The sequence below is a fragment of the Macaca thibetana genome, chromosome 4 (assembly GCF_024542745.1).
Source record: "Macaca thibetana thibetana isolate TM-01 chromosome 4, ASM2454274v1, whole genome shotgun sequence".
In the NCBI taxonomy this organism is placed as follows: Eukaryota; Metazoa; Chordata; class Mammalia; order Primates; family Cercopithecidae; genus Macaca; species Macaca thibetana.
Window position 1 is genome coordinate 124,028,654 of NC_065581.1, and position 13,879 is coordinate 124,042,532.

General features: G+C 34.5%; 1 long non-coding RNA gene across 1 annotated transcript in view; it reads left to right on the forward strand.

Moving 5' to 3' along the window:
* The first annotated feature begins 310 nt into the window (after positions 1–310).
* Positions 311–13,879, forward strand: part of LOC126952634 (uncharacterized) — a 52,445-nt gene continuing 38,876 nt past the window's right edge. The window contains exon 1 of the long non-coding RNA XR_007724967.1: positions 311–494. This is a non-coding gene — a long non-coding RNA (uncharacterized LOC126952634). The remainder of the gene's footprint in view (positions 495–13,879) is intronic.

Here is a 13,879-nt window from a genome sequence, read left to right on the forward strand (position 1 = left end):
ACATAAACAGCTTTTTATTAAAAGAATTTTGCACTATGTGAGAGTCTGTTAGCTAGAGAGAGAGTAGAGCATCTGAAGTCAGAGTTTATCCCAATTATAATTAATGTGTTTGGTCTACTTTTAGTTGTTTGGATTCCATGCAATTTATTTACTCTGAATGTTTACATCTATATAAAGTCACATATAAATATTATTGTTGTAGGAGTTATTCATAAGTTATTTTATGAAGATAGAAAAATGTGTCCTTGGGAAGTCTGCATTTTTTAAAGCATCTCCAGAAAAGCTTCTCATAAAACACTGGCTCTTAGAGCCAGGATGGCAATCTTTGATATGCAAATGCAGGCCATTAGAAACTGGGTCCACCCAACATGGTGATTCCCCTGACCTTCTTGCCCAGGCTTTTAATAGCTTTGAAGATTGTAACATTGGACTAGAGAAGGAATATACAGAATGTCATGCGCATCCGTGTGAAGAGACCACCAAACAGGCTTTGTGTGAGTAATAAAGCTTTTTAATCACCTGGGTGCAGGCGGGCTGAGTCCGAAAAGAGAGTCAGCGAAGGGAGATAAGTGTGGGGCCATTTTATAGGATTTGGGTAAAGGAAAATTCCAGTCACAGGGGGGTTGTTCTCTGGCGGGCAGGAGTGGGGATCACAAGGTGCTCAGTGGGGGAGATTTTTGAGCCAGGATGAGCCAGGAAAAGGAATTTCACAAGGTAATGTCATCTCTTAAGGCAAGGACCAGCCATTTTCACTTCTTTTGTGGTGGAATGTCATCAGTTAAGGTGGGGCAGGGCATTTTCACTTCTTTTGTGATTCTTTAGTTACTTTAGGCCATCTAGGCATATACCTGTGAGTCACAGGGGATGCGATGGCTTGGCTTGGGCTCAGAGGCCTGACACAGGACTCATAAAGAACTAACAGGTTCACAAATATCAAGCAAAACAAGAGTTAGTTAAATGGATTGCACTCAGAAAGTTAAAGCAAACTTTTTTACTTTGGCTTGGAATATTGTTAATCCTTGTTTTGGTTTTCAGAGTCAAGGAAACTTATTTAAACTATTTATGGCCTTTAATAATTGAGTAAGGTATACTCCTATGAACAACATTTGGAGCATGCTTGTTTTTCTCTGCTTGGTTCCTCTAAAATTTGGAGACTATCGGGGAGTACTCAACTTATGGCAATATAGCTGTTTGCATCAGTGCAGTAAGAATCCATTTTTCTTTGTCAACAGGACACATTTGGAAAAACTGGTTACTTTGCCAAGCTTTGGCTGAAAGGGTGAGCTTCCCTTTAAGGAATCAAGCTTGACATGCAGAGCCAATAAAAGTCCCTTTGGGAGAACTGGTCTCATACTTTGTCTACACAAGTTTCCTAACCTGTGGTCAGGTCAGTAAAGAATGTCAGTTTCTAACAGGTCTGGAAGCTCTGAGTTTATCTTGGGACCTCAAGAGGAGAGGATCACCCAACTTACAGGTATTAGGGGATACAAACTTATGACTAGGCTCGGCTTCAAAAGTCTTATCTGAAATTCCTTGTGGAATAGAGTTTCATCAAAGCCAACCCAAAAGGCCTATGTAAAAAATAACCATTCTTGCTGCACTTTATGCAAATAATCAAGCCTAGTATAAGACTAAAGTTTATTCATAATTAGTTTTTACCAAAAATGAGGACTGGACAGAAAAGTTTTGCTCCAAAACTTATCATACACATTGTCATTAAATCCTAGTCTCGTTAATTGTTTTTAAGCTTTCTGCCTACACTTTACACTGACCCTGTTTATTCATGTGAATCAAGTGGGGATCTTCTGCAGCTTGAAAATAAAGGATGGGTAATGTAAAAATGTGAACCAATATGCTAGTTCTGGACAATTATCTTGCAAATTCTGCCAGGTAATGAAAGTGAGTAAGGTACCCATAACCCAGAGGTTTCTTTGTTTGGGAAAATAAAACCAAGGAACTTCATAGACCCCCAAAGGGGAATTCTATATCTTGGCAAGCAAAATTTTAGATGGAAATTATCTACTACATAACACTTGTGGGAATTGCTATGCTTGCTCTACTGTTTGCAATAGGATTATACATGGTAGCACCTTCTAACTGAAATATTGGAGAGAGAGTTTCCATTGCAGACGTATTCTGCTTAATTATTAGCCTTAGAGCAGGAATAATAGTTGACAAAAAGGAAGGATGAAAGTTTTACCACCACTGAGTCTGCTAGGGCTTTTTGTTGGGTTTAGCGATGCACTTTTAAATGAAACATGCTGCTTTTAGATTAACACCTCTAGTAAAGTAGAAGAAAATCTACAGATACTTAAAGATCAAATCAAAATTATTGACAGGCTCATGGAAAATGCTGGCTTCAGCCCCACGTGGCTACAATCCCTCTTTAGTGAATTCCAGTCTTCTTTATGAAATTGGTTAGCCCCTTTATGAAGCCTTCTTTGGCTTATACATCTTGTATTAACATTTTAATTGTCTATGCTCAATACTATTGAGCATTACATAAACAATGTTACATTGCTCAATACTATAATTCAAATTGTTTCTTCTCTCCTAGAAGCAATCAAACTCCAAATACTGCTGTAAACTGAATCACACATGGACATGCCATTCTTTCAAGGACCCTTATATCGACCCCAGGAGGAACCCTAGCTGTTGTTCCCCATTCAATGCCCCTCTGCAGCAGGAAGTAGCCAGAAAGAGTCATCACCCAAAACCCCCTAGCAGCAGTTAGTGAGGCATCTCCACAGGGGGGAATGTTGTAAAAGTTATTAAGAAATTATTTTAGGCAGATACAGAGGAAAAGGGGTCCTTGGGAAGTTTTCATTTTTTAAAGCATCTCCAGAAAATTTCTTGTAAAGCCCTGGCTCTTAGAGCCAGACCAGCAACCTTTGATCTGCACGTGCCAGCCATTATAAACTGGATCCACCCAACATGGCAATTCCCTCAGCCTTCTTGCCTTTTCCCCACATGCTCCTGGCAACATGACCACCCCCACAAATCCCCATGTGTATAGAACATCCATCATGCTCTGCATTTGCTTATGAAAAGGCTAGGGTGGGAGGACAAGCTTTTTTGCAGGCTACGTGAATGACATGCCTGGTCAAACCCTATGCAAATCATATATTACCTCCTCCAGCCTCTGCATATATACCTGGCTGGTGTCCACTGCACTTGAGGACCTCCTCTTTTGGCTTTGGAGCCCCCTTCCCTCTGTCTCTGTATTGGGGTAGCTTCTGCCTTCTGTCTTCTCCCTTCCTTCTTGCCTATTAAATTCTCCACTCCTTAAAACCAGTCCAGGTACATGTGTCCATGTTGTTTTATCTAAACCGGCATGAGGACCAAGAACCCTGGTGTTTCTCCACTCATCAGAGCCAAATCATTTTGAGCTGTTAAATCCTACTAGAAAGCAGGACTAAAGGCTAATGAGTGGGAAAATGATAGAGACAACACATTAAACATGTAGAAAATCTCAGTTGCGGGATAATGGAAAGAAAAAAGAAAGCTAAATAGGAAAATGAAAATCCCTCATCCTCTTCAAGATCCCTCATTGCAATGGTATTTCACTCGTGGCCTTAGATTTGCCTGCATTACAATTATTAAGTACCTGTTTTATTTCTTTTTACTCAAAAAAATGTCTCAAAAGCAAATAATATAATGTTACACATTTTATAAATGATGCAATGTTGTGAAATGCTATCCTAGAGTTCTATGTCCAGGAAAATTATGTTACAAATTTGTGGTAATATAATAAAATAATTACAAACAAAACAATACAGTAAATAATGACTAATTTGGGAGGCATCAAGTATACATGTTATTATTTTATGCATCCACTTAAAGAATAAAGAACAGAATGTTTAGCTTATTTATTAAGGTAATGATGGAGGGTAATGAGAGGAAACAGAAAATATGTTGACGTAAATCCCAATTTGCCACAAACATTTTGAAGAGGCTATCTCACAATTTAAAAGACAAATTGTGAGAATATTTTTAGAATGTTCAGTTATGCTGTTTACAAAACATACTGGCAAATATATCAGATAAATAACAATGAAAACAAGGTAGATAATTTATAATCCAAATTATAACATAAATATACATAAGTTCATAGTTATATAAATACATAACTGAGTAAATAAAAAGAGACAAATAATCCTTAGAGAATAATATATACATATATTATCTATATTATATTTTCTCTATATATATTCTGCCTTCCAAGAGTTGGACCTTAATCCCTTCACCTTGAGTATGGACTGGATTTAACAATTCTCTGAAGAATAGACTACAGAAAGGGAAAAAAAGCAATTCTTTTGTAGAAAACTGGCAAACACCATTATTAACTAAATGATCAAGGTTGTATCATCAGTGATAAATTATGTTGACATCATGTACTCCCTGATAGAATATAATGAGAGTGGCTTGTAACTGAGGGAGTCTTCTTCCCCAAAACCTATATCTAATCCAAATACAAAACACGTTAGACAAACATACATTGAGGAACATTCCATAGATATTTGAACAATACACATTAGCTCTCTTATCTTCATAAAAACATGAAAGTGTGAGACACAGTAACAAAACAGAGCAGGTGAAAGACACGTGATAACTAAATGGAATATGGTATTCAGTATTGGCTCCTAGTACAGAGAAAGGACATTAGTGGAAAATTGGAAAAATCAAAATAGTACTTGGAGTTTACTTAAGTAATGTACCACCACTGTTGGTTCTGAATTTTAACAAGCATACCACGGTTATGTAAGATGTTAACATTAGAAGATAGAAATAAAGGAACACTTTATATCATCTTTGCAACTTTTTGGCAAATCTAAGATTAATTCTAAATAAAAAAGTTGACTAAAAGTAAGAAAATAGAAATTTAATAACAAAAAAAATAGAGCCCCCAAAATATTTTAGATAAACACATTAATGTTTAATGATAAAAGCAACGATTCACTAGAAATGTATTACTGTTACAAAACATGTACCTGATATCAAGTCCTTAGGAACTTAAAGGGATACAGATTATGAAGTTAAAATTCCAATGACACTCTGAAAACTACTGCTCCAAAACATGTGCCTGATACCAAGTCCTCGATAATTTAAAGGAATACAGATTGTGCAGTGAAACTTCCAATGAAACTGTGAAATATTAATACAGTTCTCTGGATAACAAGGGACTCATATAGATAAAGCTAAATATGAGAAAGAAATCTCATTAACATGTTTAAAAACTGACTTTACAAGTGTTAATAAAGTATGGTGAATAATAATTAGATAATATACCTTTTCCAGTATCCACAAGAAGTGTTTACAAAAGTTGATTAAGTTCAGGCCACAGAGAAGGTCAAACAAAGAGTCAAATGGAAACGAAAATTTCCTGAGAACTGAGAGATAAAGAAAATACTACATCTCCATTTTTTAAGATACACATAAAGATAAATTACTTATATAGTGTAAGCTTGAACAACATGAGAGTTAGGGACACTGATCCCCTGTACAGTCAAAAATCCACATATAACTTTTTTGATTCTCCAAAAACTTAAATACCAATAGGCTACTGCTGACAGGAAGCCTTAATGATAACGTAACTGATTAACACATATTTTGTATGTTATATGTATGATATAATGTATTTATTTATTATTTTTATGTATTTTATTATTATATATTATTATTATTATTTTTTGACACAGAGTCTCACTCTGTCACCCAGGATGGAGTGCAGTGGTGCGATCTTGGCTCACTGCACCCTCCATCTTTTGGGTTCAAGAAATTCTCCTGTCTCAGTCTCCCTAGTAGCTGAGATTACAGGTGCCCACCACCACACCCAGATAATTTTTGTATTTTAGTAGAGACGGGGTTTCACCACATTGGCCAGGCTGGTCTCAAACCCCTGACCTCAAGCAATCTTAGTCTCCCAAAGTGCTGAGATTACAGGCGTGAGCCACTGCGCCCAAACAATTTCGTCTTATAATAAAGAAAGATAGAGAAAAGAAAATGTTATTAAGAGTCATAAGAAAAAAAATATATTTACTATTCATTAAGTGGAAGTAGTACATCATTAAGGTCTTCATCCTTATCATCTTCAAATTGAGTAGGACGCACAGGAGAAAAGGAGAGATGGCCTTGCTGTCTCGGGGGGACAGAGATGAGTGAGGTGGAGAAAGTGGAAAGGGAGGCAGGAAAGGCAGGGATACTGGGCATAACTTTACAGAAATACATGGTAATTTCTGTCTGACTTTTTAACCTTTTCATTTATCTAAAAATGTTTCTATGCAATATCAATCTTTTCACTATTTGCTCTAGTTTGGTGCCCATATCATAAAAAGGTGCACCCTGTGAAAGAAATCAAAGCAGTCTGGAATAATTAAAACTCTTTTGCCTGATTGTCTAATATCAATTTGTTTTCTGACACTGCGTCCTCTACGTCGTCTTCCCCATTGTCTGTTACTGATTCAGAAGCAGGCATCTCCATCAAGTGGTTTTTATTAGTTCTTGAATTTTTCCAAGATCCATATCTTAGAACCCACATCCCCCCCCCTTTTTTTTTTCTGTGTACACAATCTATTTCATGGTTTTCTTGATTGGCTCCATTGTACATACTGAGAATTCATGTGCAACATCTAGACACTATTTTCTCCAGCACAAATACATTGTGTCTGGGTTGATAGCCTTTTCTATAACAATGATGCCATCTTTAATGGTGTAATCCTTTACAAGTTTCATAATGTTCCATAGCATTGACAATTACTTTCACAGAGTACCATGTGTAATGAACCTTAAAAGTCCTCATGACTCTCTCATATGGAGGCTGAATTAGAGACATTGAGTTTGGGGGCAAGCAGACTACTTTAATGCCTTCAGTGTTGCACTGATGGAATTCTAGAAGACTAAGGACATTGTCCAATATCAAAAGAACTTCAAAAGACAGTCCGTATGGGCAAGGTACTTCCTTGGAACATGAATGGAACTAATGTAGAAAAAAAGGTCTCATAATCTAACCAAAAGGCTTGAAGCTGGTATTTATCTTTTCTCTTCAAATGGACAGCAGCTTTATGGATAAAGGCAGTCCTTATCATAAACCCAACTGCATTTGCACAAAAATGTAGTTAGCCTATACTTTTCTGCCTTAAATCCTGATACTTACTTCTCTTCCTTAATAATAGGTGTCCTTTGTGACTTTTTTATTGTTGTTGTTTTTCCAGAATAGGATACTTTTATCTGCATTAAAAACCCGTTCAGGCAGGTATCCTTTCTCCTCAATGATTTTGTTAATGGCATCTCAGAACTAGTCTGCCAACTTTTGGTGAGTAGAAGATGGTCCTTCTGCTGAGGGTTTTTAACCCAAATCTCTTTTTATATTAATTAAACCATCCTTTCCTGGCATTACATTCTCCAGTTTTAGATCCTTTATCATCCTTTTGCTTAAAGTGGTCATATAATGACTTTGTTTTTATCAAATCATATTAGAGTTTATAGACATGCCTTTCTTATAGCAATTTTGCACCCACATAAAAGCTGTATTTTCAATATAAGATACAAAGGTATTTCACAAAAAGTGCAAGGTTTTTATGCCTGCTGGTGTAGCTGCAGTGATGACTTCACAAATTTTCTTTGCTTTTTTAATAATGGCTCTTATGCTGGATTCATTTATCTTAAAATAACAGGCAGCCACAGTAAACAACTTCAATCTATGACGGTACATATCAAGCATTCAACTCTTTCTTGTAATGTCGTAACTTTTCGCTGTTTCTTGGGAATGCTTTCAGCATCACTAGTGGCCCTTTGTATGGGTACAGTGGTGTTATTTAAGGTTTACAGTATTGCATTAAACACAATGAAGCACACATGGTTCTTACAAAATAACTATGAGAGATCAATTTTTACTGCAATCTGCAATTTACTGGAGAGAGGAATCGCTCAAACAGTGATAATTAGTGTCACAGAGCACTTTTTAAAATTTTTCATTTATTTATTTATTTCTATTTCAACAGTTTGGGTATAGGTGGTTATTGGTTAAATTGATAAGTTATTTAGTGGTGAATTTTGAAATTTTAGTGCACCCATCATCCAAGAAGTGTACACTGTACATTATGTAATCTTTTATCCCTCACTGTCTCCCAATCTTCTTCACTCCAAGTCCCCAAAGTCCATTCTATCATTCTGTATGTCTATGCATCCTCATAGCTTAGCTCCACTTATAACTGAGAACATACAGTATTTAGTTTTCCATTCCTGAATTACTTCAATTAGAATAATTAATTATTCTAATTACTTCAGAATTGGTAATTAGAATAATTACTAATTATTCTATGAATAATGGTCGTTATTATTCAGAATAATGGTCTCCAGCTCCATCCAAGTTGCTGCAAAATACATTATTTCATTCCATTTTATGGCTGAGTAGTATTCCATGGTGTGTATGTGTGTATATATGTATGTGTGTGTGTATATATATATACACATACACACACACACACACACACATATATACATATATATCACATTTTCTTTATCCACTCATCGGTAGATGTGCACTTAGGTTGGTTCTTTGTAATTGTGAACTGTGCTGCTATAAAATGAATGTGCAAATATCTTTTTCGTACAATGACTTTTTTTTGTTTGGGTAGATATCCAATAGTGGGATTTCTTGATTGAATGGTATATCTACTTTTAGTTCTTTAAGGAATCTCCATACTGGTTTCCATAGTGGTTGTACTAATTTACATTTCCACCAGCAGTGTAAAAGTGTTTCCTTTTAAGCTTATCCACTCCAACACTCTTTTTTTAAAAACAAAACAAAACAAAACAGAAAACAACAACTCTTTAATTATGTTCATTCTAGCAGGAGTAAGGTGGTATCTTATTGTGGTTTTCATCTGCATTTCCTTGATGATTAGTGATGTTGAGCATTTTTTTTTATTTGTTTGTTGGCTGTTTGTATATCTTCTTTTGAGAAACATCTATTCATGTCATTTGCCCACTTTTTGATGGCAATTTTCTTTTTCTTGATTATTTGAGTTCTTTGTAGATTGTGGATACTAGTCCTTTGTCAGATGCATAGTTTTTGAATATTTTCTCCTATTCCATTGGTTGTCTTTATACTCCACTGATTATTTCTTTTGCAGTGCAAAAGCAATTTTAGTTTAATGAGGTCCCATTTATTTATTTTTTCTGTTTCAGTTGTATTTGCTTTTGGGGTCTTTGCCTAAATCAATGTCAAAAAGAGTTTTTCTGATGTTATATTCTATAATGTATATGGTTTCAGGTCTTAGATTTAAGTCTTTGATCCATCTTGAGTTGATTTTTATATAAGGTGAGAGATGGGTTTACAGTTTCATTTTTCTGCATGCGGTGTGTGCATAGAGCCAGTACTATCTATTGAATAGGGTGTCCTTTCCTCAATTCATGTTTTTGTATGCTTTGTAGAAGGTCAATTGACTGCAAGCATTTGGCTTTATTTTTGAGTTCTCTATTCTGTTCCATTGGTCTAAGTGCCTATTTTTATATCAGTACTGTGCTGTTTTGGGAACTACAGCCTTATACAGTAATTTGAAGTCTGATAATGTGATGCCTTTAGATTTGTTCTTTTGCTTATTATTGCTCTGGTTATGTGGGCTCTCCTTTGGTTTCATAAGAATTTTAGATTTATTTTCTATAGTTCTGTGAAAAATGATGACATTTTCATGGGAATTGCATTGAATCTGTGATTGCTTTTAGCAGTATGGTCATTTTTACAATACTGATTCTTCCCATCCATGAGCATGGAATGTGTTTTGATTTGTTTGCGTCATCTATGACTTATTTCAGCAGTATTTTGTAGTTTTCTTTGTAGCGATCTTTCACCTCCTTAAGTATATTCCTTAGTATTTTATTATTCTTTTGCAGCTGTTGTAAAAGGAATTGAGTTCTTGATTTGATTCTCAGCCTTGTTGTTGGTGGTGTATAGCAGTGCTACTGATTTCTGTACATTGATTTTGTAACCTGAGACTTTACTAAAATTGCTTATCAATTGTAGAAGTCTTTTGGATTAGACTTCAGGGTTTTCTAGGAATACAGTCATATCATCAGTGAACAGTGACAATTTGACTACCTATTTTCCAATTTGGATGCCCTTTATTATTTTTTTTCTTGCCCCACCAGGCATTTTTAGGTGGATACTTGCAATACTTGAGCTCACAGCAGTAGTAGGTGGCTAAAAAATTATTACAGTATCACAGTATATATTACAATTAATTTTACACAGTTATAATTTAATACTGTCTTTACATTTGTTTATATTTACCTCTACTGAGAATAGCAACATGTATGGTGTATTTATATATGTCAGTATTGATAAATTTCAGCATTTTATAATAAATTAATGTATATTTTATGGTAGTAAATAAAATAGATTAGTACCTACATATATTTTATGCATGCATGACAGACATTTTCCTTAATTTTTTAATATTTCTGGGCTACCTGATTTGTGAGTTTTTTCAAATTGTTGCACATCTCCACACAACTAGTTAATATATTTATTTTTATAAATCCTCATTATAAGGAAACTCATACAGCTCAACTCTGTATTGTTCAAGGGTCAACTATATAAGCAAAACCAAAAATACTACTTTTGTTTGTTCAATACTGTTTTCAGTATTTCCATCTTATAGGTGTCAGAGCACTTTAGGATAATAAAAGCTCTGAAAATATCTTTAAAAATATAATTAACCTAGCATTTCTCAACTTTTTCCTAACCAACAAAACCTCTCTCATACAACACCTAATAAGTTCTCATGTACGGACTATTCTATGGGACACTTGGACAAAATGTCTTCAAACATGTTTTTCTGGTTTATAGAAGCAAATGATTAACATTGTGTACTAAATGGCAAAACGTTAATGTAAATGTTTAATATTTAGAAGTCACTCCTCCTGTAACTTTAAAATACATTTTGAAGTAGTTAAGCTTCAAAATGCATTTAAAATCTTTTTTTTTTTCTTTTTTCTCCTTTTCCCCTAGTCTTGACATGTAACTTTGATGTAAAATGTAGAAGCATTTTTTTCCTTAGTCTTAAAACATAGCTTCGAAATGTACTTTGAAACTCTGTTCTCTCTCTTTCCCATCAGACACGTGGTTGAATCATGCACACTTTCCCACCAGATGCTTGGTTGCATCTAACTTCATGCTTGTTAAGAAATTCCATGGGCTAATTTTACAACAAGCCAGTCAAGGAATCCCCGCTGTGGAATTCTCCTCAATTTGGAGATTACCTAACTTGAAATGGATAATCTACAACCTGGATGCAGCTGAAATGGCTTCAGCTGGCATTCCAGGTGGACAATAGTTCAAGACAGCCCTTGCAACAAGACATACAGACCTGCATCCTATATTACTCCTGCATGTTTCCCCTACCAAGTCTCTCCTTTTTAAACCCCTTCCCTCAGTCTAACACTGTAGATGGCTCAGGTGAGGCTTGAGCCTGGCCATTCCCCCTTCTGCTAGCATTTGAATAAAAGCTACTTTCTTTTTTACCACACCTTGCTTTTTAAAATTTATTTATTTTTTATTATACTTTAAGTTCTGGGTTACAACACCTTGTTTCTTATGCTTTAACTTCTGAGCAGTGAGCAGATGAACTTGAGTTGGTTACACTGCCTTTAAATAACAGACTCGTTGAGATTTAGATTGAATGAGTCAAGCATTTTAATGATCCATTCAGACTACTTGGCCAATAAACTGTTAGTACAGAATAAAGCTTTCTAAATAAATTTTGCCCCAGTCTTTATTTATTTTCACATAATACAAATTTAACCTATTAGCAAAAGCAGTAAGGAGAAGGTGCTAAAGCCTCACATTAATGCTAATATGAGAATAATATATTACCATGCGTATTAACTTCAATAAATATTTCCTTTCTTTAAAAACATGCATCGAAATTCTGACCAGACATTGTATTCTGTAAAACACTGAATGGAAATAGTTGCTTGTGAGATATTTTTAGAGAAGTTTGGAAATTTAAATGAAATATTACTATTCAAATACAAAATTGCAATGAACAAAATGTCCTTTCAAACAGAAAGTCACTCTATAGTTATGGAAGAGTTGAACCCTTTACAGGATTTTGTAGTATATCTCCATATCATGGATGTTCTTAATGATAATTATTTAATTGACTCTTTATAATTATAGTTTAGGATGCAGTTCAATTATTAAAAGACTTGTAGATGTGAAATATTTTATTCAAAATGTTGTTTAAAAAACTTGTTTGGCTTCTGTTCTAACGGACATTATGTCTGCATCTAGCATTTTCATTTACTGAGTCCTGACACCTTCTCTCATTTGAATGATGTTGTTAGCCGTTTTAAATGAAGTAAATGTTCTTCAAAGCATTATAAATTACTCATTAAGTATCTGATAATGTGTTTAAATGGGCAACTCACCAACAAAGTCTAGGGGAATCAATAATGAAGTTTAATTCAATCTACTACAGCTCTGCTAGCTAGTATACCATTTAAAAATTTAAGAGTATTTAAACTGCTGAGACATTTCCTGGCATTTTAATAGGCTCTTTTATAACAATATTTTTCCCTTGTATAAGCAATCATGACTATTGTTAATGGAGTCAATTCAAATCTCATTGGCCTTTTCTATTTTGTTATTGTTGTTGTTGTTGTTGTTGTTTTTGTTGTTGTTGTTGTTTCTCCTCTTAGGAGGCCATCCACCTCAGCCCATCATTTATTATTGACATTCCTGGCAGAATAGAATCAGGTTCTAGAATCAGGTTCACTCATCAGAGATAACTGTAGGGTACATTTTAGGGGGAATAAAGGTGGAACCTTTGTAGTATGGAAGATCAATAATATGGAAGAAGAGAAAATACTTAATTCCAGAATTTTAAATAAATATCAGTAGATAGCATTGAATCAAGTTGGGAGGATATCAAAGACTTTCATTTATCAGCCAATGCTCTATATACTGACAAACAAAAATAAAGAGATTTAATCTGAGTTCCAGTTAAATTTGTCTTCACTTTTGCAGCTACATTAAATTAGGTTTTAAAACACCTAATTTGAGTCTCAAAGTTTTATGTCTACTTTCCTGCCCTAGAGTTAACCATTGATTACACAAATGACAGCATATCAGCTTTTTTATTGTAAATAATAATAAACGCTGTGAAGAGCTGTGGAGGCAGTCATATTTGTAATTGCAGGCTTGTTTGAAGTAACGCAATTAAAATGTAACAACAATTTGGGTAACGGGAATGTCCACATAGAAAAATCTGTGTGTGTGGGTGTGTGTGTGGGTGTGTGTGTGCACACACATGTATGTAACTCGTGTCTATATCATCCCTATGTATTTAAATAAAATTAAAATAGTTCAACACTTATTGATAATTACTGATAAGCTGAAGTCTTTTTAGTCATTTCTGGATATAATTTCTGAAGCCTCAACTTATATTCAGAAATTTTAACCGTGTGTAGAAAAAATTGCAACAGTTGGTTTCTTTTCTGTTTTCCACAAATAGTAGAGGAAAATAACAATTCTTCCTATGTCTGCCAAAAAACAAACTCTGTTGTTTTTCTTATACATGCAAAAACAGGAAGTGGCTTCAAGCTAAATTAAAAGAAAAATAGTAGCTCTTGTAATGTTTAATATAGTGTATAGTTTATATAGGTTTTTTAAAAAAAGCTTGGTAATTTAATGTGTTCCTCTATTATATTTAGTATTCCTCCCTTTTCATTCTTTCTCTTTCATTCAAGAACATTAGCCTGTACAGACATTTTGAGTGCTGACTATCCAAATATTAAAAATTTAAAAAATAAAAAAGTTTTCATAGTCAAAGATTAAGGACAGTATTCTATTAACAAGTACTCTGATGGCATTTTG